This window comes from Vespula vulgaris, chromosome 9 (assembly GCF_905475345.1).
Source record: "Vespula vulgaris chromosome 9, iyVesVulg1.1, whole genome shotgun sequence".
NCBI lineage: Eukaryota > Metazoa > Arthropoda > Insecta > Hymenoptera > Vespidae > Vespula > Vespula vulgaris.
This window is the reverse complement of record NC_066594.1, coordinates 1,837,399-1,851,660: the sequence shown is the minus strand read 5'-3', so window position 1 is coordinate 1,851,660 and position 14,262 is coordinate 1,837,399. Positions and strand designations below refer to the sequence as shown.

Sequence of the window (14,262 nt, the reverse complement as noted above, 5' to 3'; positions counted from 1 at the left end):
ACCTTGTATTCTTGCATTAATTCTGAAATGAGAAAGAATTGGACAGAGAGAGAAAGAGAGAGAAAGAGATAGAGATAGTAACATGTTTCTTCGAAAAAGGGACAGAGAATGAATCAGCTCGGTAAGACGAAAAGAGGTCGTCGTGAAACGCATCTTCTCCATTCTGCAAGGATGGAAAGGGGTCGATGTACTTGAACGTGAGATAACTACTTTGTTGTTTTTACGGGCGTGAAGTTTGAGTGGACCGAGTAAAACGTAAATCGACGAACATTTCGCGTACAACTTTCGAGACGATCGCCGGTACGCCGTCGTCTTCGTTCCTTCGGGATTTAACTCGAACGAATAAGAAAGAGAGAGAGAGAGAGAGAGAGAGAGAGAGAGAGAGAGAGAGAGAGAAAGATAGAGATACAGAGAATTCACCGTCGTAGTTTCTAGCAAAAATGTTGGCATCGTAAAACGAATGACGTAAGATATTGTTGCGAAAAAGTAAAGAAAGAGAAGTAACTTCATTCGAAAACATACTCTGAAAAATTTCGTTGGAAAAATCATCTCTTAAATAATAAACAAATTAGTCGATTTCTTGTTTTATATATATATATATATTTCCAATCTAATTCTAATAATTCTAAAAATGAATTAAGCCCTTTCTAAGAACGAACAACGTAAGAGATGTAACTCGTAATTGCGTTCTTTTATTAAAAAAAAAAAAAAGAAAAGAAAAGAAAAAGATCTTATGCAACGTGACACTTATTCTACAACTTATATACTTACAATCTAACTATACTATATCCACTGAGCATAATTAATACTTACATATATACAAAAATTAAGAACCTTCCATGATATGATCTAACAATTGATTCCAACGATACACTTACATGAGATCACAGAGAGAGAATAAAGGTAATAATAGAGAACAAACAAAAATAATAATAACATTAAACACGAATCAAATAAGCATGCTATAGGCGATATATAGATTTAAACGCATATGTATCCAATTTACTCTAATACTTACTTACTTCTTTACTTACTTGAATACAAAACTTACAAGTTAAAAACACAAAGGTCATAACCAAATAAATTTACAAGGAGTAAGATCGTTCGGTTGTTCCGACCGTTGTGATAGTCCAGCAAGATTAGGAGGAACTTTAGGCGATAGCAATCACCGAATCGGAATGGAATTTCGGATTAATCTCGTCTGCTCAGGAGATTGTTCGCTCGCAGACGGCCAATAAATAGGACGACAGGTTTCATCGCTTCGGTCCAAGCTATTGCCTCCAGGTGGTCGTACTGTTATGACGTAATAACCCAAAGCAAGCCAAACCCTAATTCACAGGCGAACTCTCGTGACCAGGAACTCTCAACGAGTGGGTGGTGCTAGTGGTGGTGATGATGGTGGAGGAGGTGGAGGTGGTAGAGGTGGTGATAGTGGGAGGGGGAGGGAAGCCCTCCCGTAGTGTAGTAACAGCGATATACCGAGTCGCATAACATACGATATGCTGCTGCTGTTACTACTACTACTATACTACTACTACTACTACTACTACTACTACTACTACTACTACTACTATTACTACTACTACTACTGTTGCCGTTGTTGCTGCTGCGGTCGATGCAAGCCGAATATGCACGCGTGCAGTTGTACGCGTGCGTCCACCGCCGCTTGATGGTTCATCCTGACGCACCTGATGCCCGTTAACGTGTACTAGACGCGTCTGGATATCCGATCGTACCTGAATTCTGCTTCGTGTACGGATTCAAACGTGCGTTGCGCGCCCTAATTGCGTTACGTGAAGACAATGGTCCGTGCCAATGTGCTATAGGAGAGAGATAGAGAGAGGGGGGGAGGAAGAGAGGGAGGGAGAGAGAAAGAGAGATTGCCTCGTCGAGCGGAATAAGCTTACGATTCCTCGGTTCACCGAATACATGCTAGTTCGATATACAAATCGAATAGGCTTACTATCGTATCACGATACCCTACCTACCTACGGCTTTTCTAATCCCACCAATTCCGATTAGGATCTATTAGTAAAATACATTTTGGGCGAGGGGCGACGTAATAAAGGGCCCGCGAAAAAGGCGAGCGTATTTACCGTATGATATTTTACAGATCAAACGATATTTCCTTTGTGGGATAATCTCGAAAGCGCGACTTATAAAATATATTTCGTTTGGTCATACACCTACGTTCTCGTAATCGTAAATATGATTATCGTGAGAGTTTGATCGATCGAGATGAAAAAAATCTGCGTTGGATCGGTCTGTAGGTATGTACTATAAGTCTATGTGAAATTACGTTTTATCGGCGGGGAGGGAAGAAAGAAAAGATAGAGAAGAAAAAAAAAAGAAAAAGAAAAAGAAAAAGAAAAATATGGATGCAGGTGTGTAAGTCCATTACATGATTTTATCGTCGGAGGCAATTTTAACGCCGCGAGATCTCGCAAGCGAGAATGTAAAAAAGAGAGAGAGAAAGAGAGAGAGAGAAAGAGAGAGAGAGAAAGAGAGAGAAAAAAAGAGACAGAGAGAGAGAGAGAGAGAGAGAGAGAGAGAGAGAGAGAGAGACTAGAAGAACACGATGGAAGTAGGTAAGGGCGGAAATTCGCGGACACGGCGCAATAAATCGTAAATGGCCGACCTATAGCCCGCGGGGGGCGTTCTCCGTTAGAAGAGAGGGCAATCATAGTGTTCGAGAGAAATAGAGAAATAGAGATAGAGATAGAGATAGAGATAGAGATAGAGAGGGAGAGAAAAAAAGAAAAAAAAAAGCTAGAGAGAGAAAGAGAGAGAGAGAGAGAGAGACTGCGAAAGCAAAGAGTATCTTTTTCTCGCGCCGTATATACGTTTTAAAACGCAATCAGCGTCACTCGTGCGCAACCGTGGCGCGCGCAATCTCGACTCGAATCGATCGATCTCCACGTTCGCGATCCTATCGACCAAGAAAGAACTCACTATTAGCTACCTATATAGTTTTTCTCTAGGAAAAACTCTATCACGCTGCCGGCTATCAATATTATCGTTTAGCGTTTCACGCATATTATACTTTCCATTTCCCTAACTAGCGGAGAATACGAGTGCACCTGCGTTCAAGACAGGGTATCGACCTTCGAACGTTTATGTATGTAGATACATCGTCTGTATATATGTGTGTGTTATGTTTATGTATATTTAAAGATACCATGGTCATCAGATCGTCTTTCTTTCTCTCTCTTTCTCTCTCTCTCTCTCTCTCTCTTTCTCTCTTTTTCTTTTTTTATGAATTTGTTTTATAAAAAGCTTCTAATAACTAAATTTCTAATATAGCAAACGTACTATTAGTGGTAAACGATTATTCTTTTAACATGCACATGTATAAAAAAGAAAAAAGAAAAAGAAATGAATGAATAATTAAATAAAACTTCTTTGATAAAAAATAACACCGTTAAACGTCACACCACGTTACAATTACTTCTCCGATAATGACTAAATCTATGGAAAATCCAATCGATCTTAAAATATCGATGATCCTTCGGTAAATACCGGATATTGCAATATATGAAATAAATGATACGAGGCAGAGTAAAAAATAGAGGAAAGAGGAAGAGAAAATAAAAAAGAGAGAGAGAGAGAGAGAAAAGAAAATTAAAAAAAAAAAAATTCAACCGGTGAATGCTAGTCGCTATGGTAGATCCACTTTAAAGAGAGCCATGTGACATATACGTCAAAACAAGAATGCCTTTCAAACGACGAAATCTAAAAAGAAAGCTTCGTTGCTGCCTCTTAACCATAAAGAAAGAAAGAAAGAAAGAAAGAAAAAGAAAATACAGGTACCCGCGTCATTTATACGGTTGAACACATCTAGAGAGGCAACAGCAACAGCAACAGCAACAGCAACAGCAACAGCAACAGCAACAGCAACAGCAATAGCAACAGCAACAGCAACGCGTGTGTACGGGCATACGATGTTTCTCTAGAGCTATCACACAAGGCCACTGAACTTGCTACTTGAACTTAGAATACGCCGTAACGTTGTGGTTTTTGCGGTCCCTTAGATTTTCTAACGTTTCTCTGCCCGCTAGGATTCTCCCCACTATCAATAACGAACGGCACAACCCCTTTTATAGTGCTCTTATTAACACAATGAAGGTATACGCACTCTTCAAAGGTAATATCTCTAGATGATAATGATAACTCGTCCTGATTTCCTGGTGCGGTTTGTTAGGCACGAGCCTACCTCTTTTCTCTCTTTCTCTTCTAACTTGCTTCGTGGTTAATGGACGATACATAAGGAAGAAAAAGATAGAAATAACAAACGACGAAGACGACGACGACGACGACGACGACGATGATGATAATGATGATGATGATGACGACGACGACGACGACGACTAAGAATAAAAATAAAAAGAATGAAAAGAAAAGGAATAAAACGAGTCCTAAGACTGCACGGCACGCCCTGGCCACAAGGCAAAATCTTCCAAGAAACTATCCTGATTATTATTACTCAACACGAAACTCGGAAGCTAAAGGAGAACTTCGAAGCTCTACGAACGGCTACACCGTTTTCATAATAATCGCTTTGGAACCACTCCGTTGTAATTATCCAGGGCAATGAATAATAACGGTAAGAGAAAAAAGATCGAGAAAAAGATAGAGAGAAAGAAAAAGAGAGAGAGAGAGAGAGATAGTAAGAATATTCACTCGTATATGCATCGACGAGAAAAGCTAAACTCGCTCGAAACTATCTCTATTCACTTTCTTGTTGGAGACTTCAATTTTACGGGTGATTTAACCTCAAGCTGTAGTCATTTTCGTTTGACAAGAAATAATCGTATAAAGAGGGATGACGAGTGTATGATGGAATTGAGAAAGAACATGATTTCAAGCGTGTGAATATTTAACGGATTCTTTATCTCTTTCTTTCTCTCTCTTTATTTCTTTCCAAGATATTCTCTTCGTTGCGCCTCATTTAGCTTGATCTTCTACCCCTTCGAAAAAAAGAAGAAGAGAAAAAAAAAGGATAGAAAAAGAAAGGAATTTTCACGGATACAAAAGCGAGGGTTGGTCGAATCTAAATTCTCGCTAAATCTCTCGACGCCTCGTTTGAGCTCGCCTCGCTGATTTGACGTACCAAACGATCTAGCGATCCCGACAGTTACCAACCGTTTGAATATATCGAAGAAATTGTTTTCTACGAAGATCGACGAAATTATTATGTTCTTGCAGACATCTTACATCATCGTTTTCGCTCGATGATATTTGTTAAGAGACGCGTTTAACGATTATTATTTTCTTCAAAGCTACAATTTCTTTTTTCTCAAATAAAATTAAAAATTCTTAGATCAATACTACGTATATATATATATGTATGTATGTATGTATGTATGTATGTATGTATGTATGTATGTATGTATGTATTAAGAATCTAGTACGAGAATCATAGTTTTTAAATTGGTCTTTTTCCTCTTAACTTCTTCATTTTTTTAAACAATGATTCCAATCATAATCAGAAGGAAATGTAACGATTATAAATTCTTCTTCTTCGTTCATTGTTATAAAATAAAACAAAATAAAATAAAATAAAGCAAGAGTATAATAATTGTTTGTCCTTTTTTATAAAAAAAAAAATTCGTCGATTTAACAAATACGATAAAGTAATATTTCTAAATGAAATAAAATGGAGATTATTACAAAACGAGCAGTCTCGTCTCTTTTACTTTCCTTTTTTTCTCTCATTCAAATTACTCATCAAATTATACGATATCAAAAAATATAATCAAATAATATTTCTAATATTAATCAATTCGAAACGACCATCGCACACGTATCTAAAGTACTCAAACGGATCAGAATTCATTCGATCGAAGTTATTAACGAATAAACGAAGAACAAAACTAGGTCGGTCGTTTTAAGTGCTTTTCATGATACATCCTTTCAAATGTATGAATAAATATATCTATCTTTATCGTTCCAAATGATAGATCCAATAGAGACTTCGCAGGGATGGACAATGTTTCAGAAATAATCTCTAATAAACGTCGATAATGCGAAGGTAAAACGATAAATAAGAGACAGTAACAGTGTCAACATCAACAACAATTGTAGCAGCAATAGCAAAAGTAGTAGCAACAGTAGTAACACTAAATTAATAATAGTAACAGTAACAGTAACAGTAACAGTAACAGTAATAGTCTCTAATGAATTAAAATTCAGAGAGAGAGAAAGAGAGATTGTCTATCTTTCTCTCTCTCCCTCTCTTTGTTACGTTTACCAAAAAGGCATAATACATAGAACACACATATTTATATCTTCATGAATCGTAGTTACTACTACTCTACTACTACTACTACTACTACTACTATTATGCCATTGAGAGATGGACGAACGTAAAAGGCGAGCGAGGCACCCCTACTACATCTTTTACCCTACTATACTCCTACCAACCAACGAATCTCTTTTTACCGCCCTTTCAGCGCCGATTTCGTAGCTCAAAGGAACCGAAGCCCTGCCGTAATTAACGATTACAAAGTATTTCGTACAGATGATTATCAGTCTGTCCCGGATGCACCGGCATCCTCCTCCCCGCACCATAACTTCCGGTACTTTGATGTACCTCGTATTCTCTTGTTTTCTGCTCCATTGTGTAGTCTCTCTCTCTCTCTTATAATCCTCCTACTACTATGTTCCCATTTCTCTCTCTCTCTCTCTCTCTCTCTTTCTCTATCTCTCTCTGCACTCTCCTCTTATCACATCACATCACATCAAATCTTCCCTACTAATAGCATCGCCCAACCCCTTCTTGATATCGACCAATGAACAACTCTGTACAACTATATGTGTACATATATGTATATAATGTATGTATATATATATATATATATGTGTGTGTGTATGTATATGTATCATAAGATCGTCACAATCATCGTCTATAATAAATGCGACGACGTTTTTATACATATCTATCAGCACTTAGAAAAAACAGTATAGCAGTCGCTACACACGCGAATTAAAACACGAGATTTCTTGTGATTCACTCTATACGTTTATTGTCAACGCTATTAGATAATAATTGTTTAATTTTAATTGACTATCCATTCCTACGTACGTTCAATCGTTCTTTCAATCGTTATCACTCGAAAGAAGCATCGCAACGTAAGTTAGTCGTTAATTTTATAGATATCTTGTAATAAGGATAGACTTTAGATCATTTTTATAAGACGATATTCTATTAGTAAAAAATGTTACGTAAAAAACGAATGAAATAAAATATGATTGATCGATTGAATGAAATACTATCGATTGGAATGATAATATTAGAACTATCGATTTACTTTCGTTGTTAATTTAACAAAAACAAGAACAAAATATATATATATTTGTTCATTATCATTTTTATTTCATTTAATTTGACAATAATAAATGAACGAAAAGACGAGTAATTATAAAAATCAAATCTGTTTTTATCATAATTTTTATGCTTGTCAATTCAACTTAAACTTAAAAAAAATATATATATATAATTTATTCATTATCATTTTTACTTGATTTAATACAACATTGATGATAAATGAATGTAAAATCGAATAGTAATAATTTGGATAAATACAACAAAAAAATTCGTCACTTTTAGAACAATAATCGTTAAGTGATAAAAATAAATCCGATTGATATTTATCAATAGGTCTATAAAAATGAGATTATTCAAATCTAACCCACCCTTTTTTCTTCTTCTTTATAAATTTACCATCACGTATCTCAAAATCCCATTCTTTTCTGTCCATCCTAGCGCATGTTTCCATTTCAATTCGACGTCGGTGGGCCTTCGTTGATACCACTCGGTTCGATTATCTCATATCTTTCGTGGAATTACGTGCACTCTAGCATTTAGCGAGAGAGAAGGACTCTCGTCGAATGGCACTCTGGGACGACTTCGAATTGAAGTTTGCTTTTAAGCAACGACGATAAGAAGGAGTCATTCGATCTACGTTCGCGTATACGTAAATATGGTACATATGTAAGTACGTAAGTACATAAGTAGGTACGTACATACGTACGTACGAACATATATATATTTTTTTATATATATAAACTATATATTATACATACGTATAAGGATCTAACGACTTTCGGGCATGAAAGAGAAGCCGAGTGGCACTTTAGATTTTATAAGAGCAACGCAGAAATCTCATCGCGTGATTTCCAGATGGATTCACATAAGGCATAAAGAAATATGTATAATTTCTTCGTATTTCGTCGACGCGAGAAAGAGAGAGAGAGAGAGAGAGAGAGAGAAAAGAAAAAAAAAAGAAAGAAATAAATAAAAATACGATCGTGTTAAGGGGTTAAAAAGCGAAACGGCGACGACGACGACGATGACGAGGAACGACGATCGTTAAGTCGCAAAAGCTTTTTCGAAAGGATTACTATCGCTTTATCGTGAAACGAGAGAAAGAGAAAATAGAAAGAGAGAACCGTTTCGATTTAATAGATTCGTAAATACGTAGCTGCATTGTGCACGGCTACTGACGAAGTTAATGACGTGTTAGGATCATAATGGCGCATCTCATCGTTTCAACCGAGTAAGGTGTACATAAAGCATATGTTTTAAAGGTTTTCGAGTAATCGTCCATTAAAGTAGATGCCGTACGGACAACGACGACGGTACAATGGGTAGCGGGGCGTGAGCCCGTTAAAGGGGCTACGATTAAATTTAATTATCAAATTTTACGATTATTTGAGGCTCTGCCTGCTGCCTCTAGATCCAACCGACACCTAAACGAACCAACGAATATTATCCATCTCTTTCTTTCTTTCGTAATATAAAGTCGACAGAACGAGAGAGACACGGAAATAGAATAGGGTGTTACTCCTCTCTTCTGACGAAGTAACAAAAAATGAATTAGAATTTTCAGCCATCGGACAGAAGGGCCCAATAAAGCTATAAACCGACGAGATATCACTATGGCTCCGGTTACGTTATTTCTATCTCCTCTCTATTTCTCTCTTTCTCTATTTCGCTACAATATTCTCACGTTTACGATGGCAAATGCAATGCGTGCACACTACGATCATTTTCGTCCGAACTTTCTCCGTTTCTCGCGAATTTTAATAAAATTTTTTTGGGATATAGAAGACGAATATGAATATGTATATATATATATATATATATATATATATATATATATATATTATGCGTTTGAAGTAAAACTATTTCGTTTGAGAAGAGTACGACGATTTTGAAGCCGGAAATTCTTTTCACTCGTTTAACATCTTTATTTAAAAAGATATCCAACTTGATAACATCGTTCGAGTCTCTAATAGAAGTTACAAAACAATAAATATATATATATATATAGTAACAGATTGAATATATTAAATCGTATAACGTTAGAGCAACATTTCCCAAACTATGTCCCGTGATATAAGGTGATATAAACTGTGAAATATAATGTAAAAATTTTATGAAAATTAATATTCGTTTTACTCGTATTCGTTTCACACATTTATCTCACACAATTAAATTTTCATAATAGATGATTCTTTTCCTTTCTTAACTCTTACATTTATTTACTACGTTTATTCTTTGTTAATATCTTTAATTATATTATCAAATAATCAATGTGTCGTTAAAATTTCAAGATTTTCCAAAGTTTCATAAAGTCTCATAAGAAATATTTGAGAAAGCATGCTCTATAAAAGATCGATCTATAATATATATATATATATATATATATATATATATATATATATATATATATATATTGACACGCACATACACACATAGAAATAGAAGAGAGACATTACAGGAAATTGCTTTCCCATTAGGTTCCCGTTACCTAAAACGTGACGATCGAAAAGGAAAAGCCATAAATAGCCTTTTAGAAACGTACGGGTTCTTTTACAATCTTAACCAAACAACCCTACATAGCCTTTACTAAGGACTCATCAAAAAGCAAGATCGGTCCGGGTTAGTGTTCCTTCCTTTTGTTCCTACCCCATTGTTTTCCGATAGATATAACCTATCCTCTTATTCGTGAGATTAAAGAGCTTCGAATAATATGCCAGGCGTAAAACCGATAGCTTTAATAAAGTCAGGAATCCCGACTATTTCATTCCGACTATTTCGTTTCCGACATTCCGAATTGGATGGAGAAACCATCAAGCTCTTACAAACCTCTTTACAACCTCTTTCTGTACCCATCGATGCTGTGCACGCATCGAAAAAACGATCTACGACGAAGAAGGAAGTACTTAACAAATACGAAAAAGAAAAAGAGAGAGAGAGAGAGAGAATTAAGAGAAATAAAAAAGAGGAAAGAAAGTACAAGAAAAATAAAAAAGGAGAAAGAAAGAAGAAGAAAAATAAAATAAAATAAAATAAAATAAAATAAAATAATAGACGAAGAAGTAAAGTATTCAACAAATGCGAGAAACAAAAAATCAAAGGAGATAAAAAAAGGAGAAAGAAAGAAAGAAAGAAAGAAAGGACAAGAAAAATAAAATAAAATAAAATAAAATCAAATAATAGACGAAGAAGGAAGTACTTGACAAATACGAGAGAGAGAGAGAGAGAGAGAGAGAGAAAATCAAGAGAAATAAAAAAAGGAGGAGAAAGAAAGAAAGAAAGAAAGAAAGAACAAGGGACGAGAAAAAAATAAAATAAAATAAAATAAAATAAAATAAAATAATAGTAGATTTAACGTTACGTTTTAATAGCGAGGGGTTAGAAAGAAACGAAACCTGGTGCTTGCTTAAGTTACCTTTCACCGGATGTCCTTTTGGCAATAAACCGAACCCTAGACTTTATTGTCCGGAAGGTTCCTCGTCTACTCGTGAACGTGAACGATTTGGACAGTTGGACGTTTCATCCGTAGTCGTCGAATTTCCGGTTTATAAGCGCCATCGTAAGATTCGTGGTAACGCGAAGCCATTAACGATTAACGATTCATTTAGGAACGTTTAATACTACGACGAGGGTTGTACCCATTTTCGTCGTTGTCATCTCGTCGTTTCTATTCGGTTCTTTCTACAATAGATCCGATAAGAGCTCTACGTATATCTTCCTACATATATCGTGATTTTACCTATCTATGTATACGTAAATATCTATTCTATCTTCGTCTACGTAATAACATCCTAACACGAATTATTTAATCCATCGAGATATTAAACGATTCGTTTTATATCTATAACGTCATTATTACCAACCCTACGTGCGTCAGTTGGTATTTACGATGGAAATTTAACTCACCCTTTCTATAACGCGTCTTGTAAATTTAAAGGTCTCATACTTCGATACGTGACAATTATTGTTACAATGGATTATTAAATTCGAAGAATGAAAAAGAAAAAAAAAGAGGAAGAGAATCTTACTACTTACTTTAATAATCTGAAAGATTCATTTGTATTTTAATGATCTAAGATTTAGATAAAAAAAAAAAAAAATGAAAACTTTTAGATACCATATCGTTCAATCCACTTTGTAAAATTAATTAATCATTTTGTCTTCGTTCATTGATAAACGATTATGTCACTTGGTTTCTCTAGAAAAAAAAGTGCATACCTAATTTTTAATATAAAATTATATTTACTTTGACGAAAATTATATTTAAATAACCCTTAAATTAAGTCTATTAAAGAATATGATAGATCTGTTACCATACGTTCATAATTTTCTATAAATATTTTCGTATTCCTAAAATAATTGCAAAAAAAAAAAATTGCGATTATCGAAGAAAAAATCTTTAACATTATTCTAAATTAAGAGTCAACGTGATCGTAATTAGAAAATGAAAATGAATATTTATAATTTATAACTTTCCTCTTTTAATAAAACTGAAACATCTGTTTCTTACAAGTTCATTTTTTACCACGTTTAAATAATTCTGAAAACCCTCCAATATACCATACGTGATATCAAAAAATATATATTTTCACATGACTTGAATTTCCTCGTTAAAATTCCCAATTACGCAACTTATAAGTAAATCATAAAACATTTTGTTAAATAAATGAAAAATATTTTTTATTTACGCACCAACGAAAAATTTCTAAGTATCCCGATACGATAAAATATATTTAATCCCATTGTCATAAACAACGGTACGTACAAATATCCCTATATTTATTTTCTTTAACAAAACAAAAAAATATTAATTCTTACTACGAAATTGTTCGCGTCTTTGAAGTATATTATTTACCTTGCATATTTTCATTTTCTTTTTTGTACACACACAAAACAAAACTGAGTCATAGAGATATTTTAAATGCGAACAAAGCTTATATATGTTGTTTAAATAATCACATAGATATCTAGAACAAAGAAGACCTTGATAATTGTAAATAAGACAAATGCCTTTCCAAGAAATCAATGTCTTTTATCGAGTAATTATAAACAATGCTATTTTAATATTGATTCGACCTCTACGTAAAATTACTTTGTCCTTCTCAACCCCGTCTCTCTCTCTCTCTCTCTCTCTCTCCTCCTCCCTCTCTGTCCTCTTGTAAATTCACGTAACATCTTCTCATTCGTTCATTCGATACAATAAATTTATTAAAATATCTATCTATATACCGTTTATAGAAATATCGAATAATTACGACGACTCGTTAACGTGAAAATTTTATATATATATATATATATATATATATATATATATATATATTGCATTCGTTTTCATTTAAACGTTACAAGAAAAGTCACTTAACGAAAGAGGGTGATATCATCGGGATGTCCTTGACAAACTTATTGCAAAAACTTACACATATTCTCATTCGAAATAATCTCAAAACTTGACATCTTTCAGACGTTGTCATCTTCGTTACTTTCAATCTTATCGAACATCCTCTCTCTCTCTCTCTCTCTCTCTTTCTCTCTTTGCATAGAGTAAAATAATTTAAAAATAAAAAGATCATACGTACTCGTTAAGAAGCAACAAAGAAAGAAAGTAAGAAAGGCAAAGAAAACAAAAAAGAGAAAAGAAGTAGAAAACAAAAAACAAAGAAAACAAAACAAAAAGAGAAATAAAGAATGCTCTTAGGGAGTGGTTAAAACGTTTCACTAGTAGCATAAATCGCGTGCATTTAACATTCCGAATTTTTATACGATTCACAGATATAAATACATACTTGTAAAATACTTAATGCACTATCTCTCTCTCTCTTTCTCTCTTGCACTCCCTTTCTCTTTAAGTCCGAAGTTACTTAACAAAAAAAAAAAAAAAAGGAAAGAAAACTCCAAAAATTAAAAGAAAAACAAAAAAAAGGAAAAAAAAATTATTAAATATATATTTATATATATAAAACGACGAAATACGATATGTCTCATCACAGGAGCACTAGTTGCTTCAAAGTATCAATACATTTCTCTCTCTCTCTCTCTCTCTTTTTTTTTTATGGATAAGAAGACTGTATAACTTACATACATACATACATATATATATATATACATATGTACATACATACATACGTATACTCTTCTCTTATATACGAGTGCTTTATCGCAAGAGGCTAGGGCGCTCAAAGCTGCCTCTTAACACCTTTCATAGCTGCCTGGCTCTTGCCGGCGCTCTTAAAACGATTGCGACGAGCAGGTATGCATTTGTATACTTTGTCTACTCCAAGTACGCTTCTCTTTTCGTTTGGTTTGTAATAAGTGTCGAAGATAATCGGCATAGTAACGATATATACATATGTTTTGTTATATGTTACTACTAATACTACACGTTGCTGTTATTCTTCTTTATTCTTCTTCTTCTTCTCCTTCTTCTCCTTCTTCTTCTTCTTTCTTCGATTGACTAATACTTAATCTAAGTTGACTCAGTCGCAGACGAATTAAATTTCGTATATTCTAATGTAAGTAATAGCGAAGATTTCTTAATTATCTAAATGATTAATTATATCTAATATCGATTCTAAAGCTTCTATTATATTTATTATATTCGTTACGAATTGTTCGTATTAACGTGGAAGAATGTTTAAAAAAAAAAAATATACGATTTTTGTATTGATCGATGAAGATATCTTTACGTTTCTCTTGTAGTGTTAAAATGTAGCGTTTATATAGGTTTACGTAAAAAAAAAAATAATAGTAAACAAAATTATTCTCCCGTAAATGTAATAGAATGTGTAAATTGTACGTGTTGAAGTTATATTTAAAAAATTAAAGATCGATATTATGTCATTTCTAAGCTGTTAAAAAAAAAATTAATCGACACTTAACCAGTAAATAATTAATGCGAAATTTATATAGGTTTACATAGAAAGGAAAAAAAAAAAAAGAAA

General features: G+C 33.9%; 1 long non-coding RNA gene across 9 annotated transcripts in view; it reads right to left on the bottom strand.

Annotated features, from left to right (window-relative positions):
- LOC127066279 (uncharacterized) overlaps positions 1–14,262 on the bottom strand; it is a 65,129-nt gene that overhangs the window by 49,006 nt on the left and 1,861 nt on the right. The gene's annotated exons all lie outside the window — the stretch shown is intronic.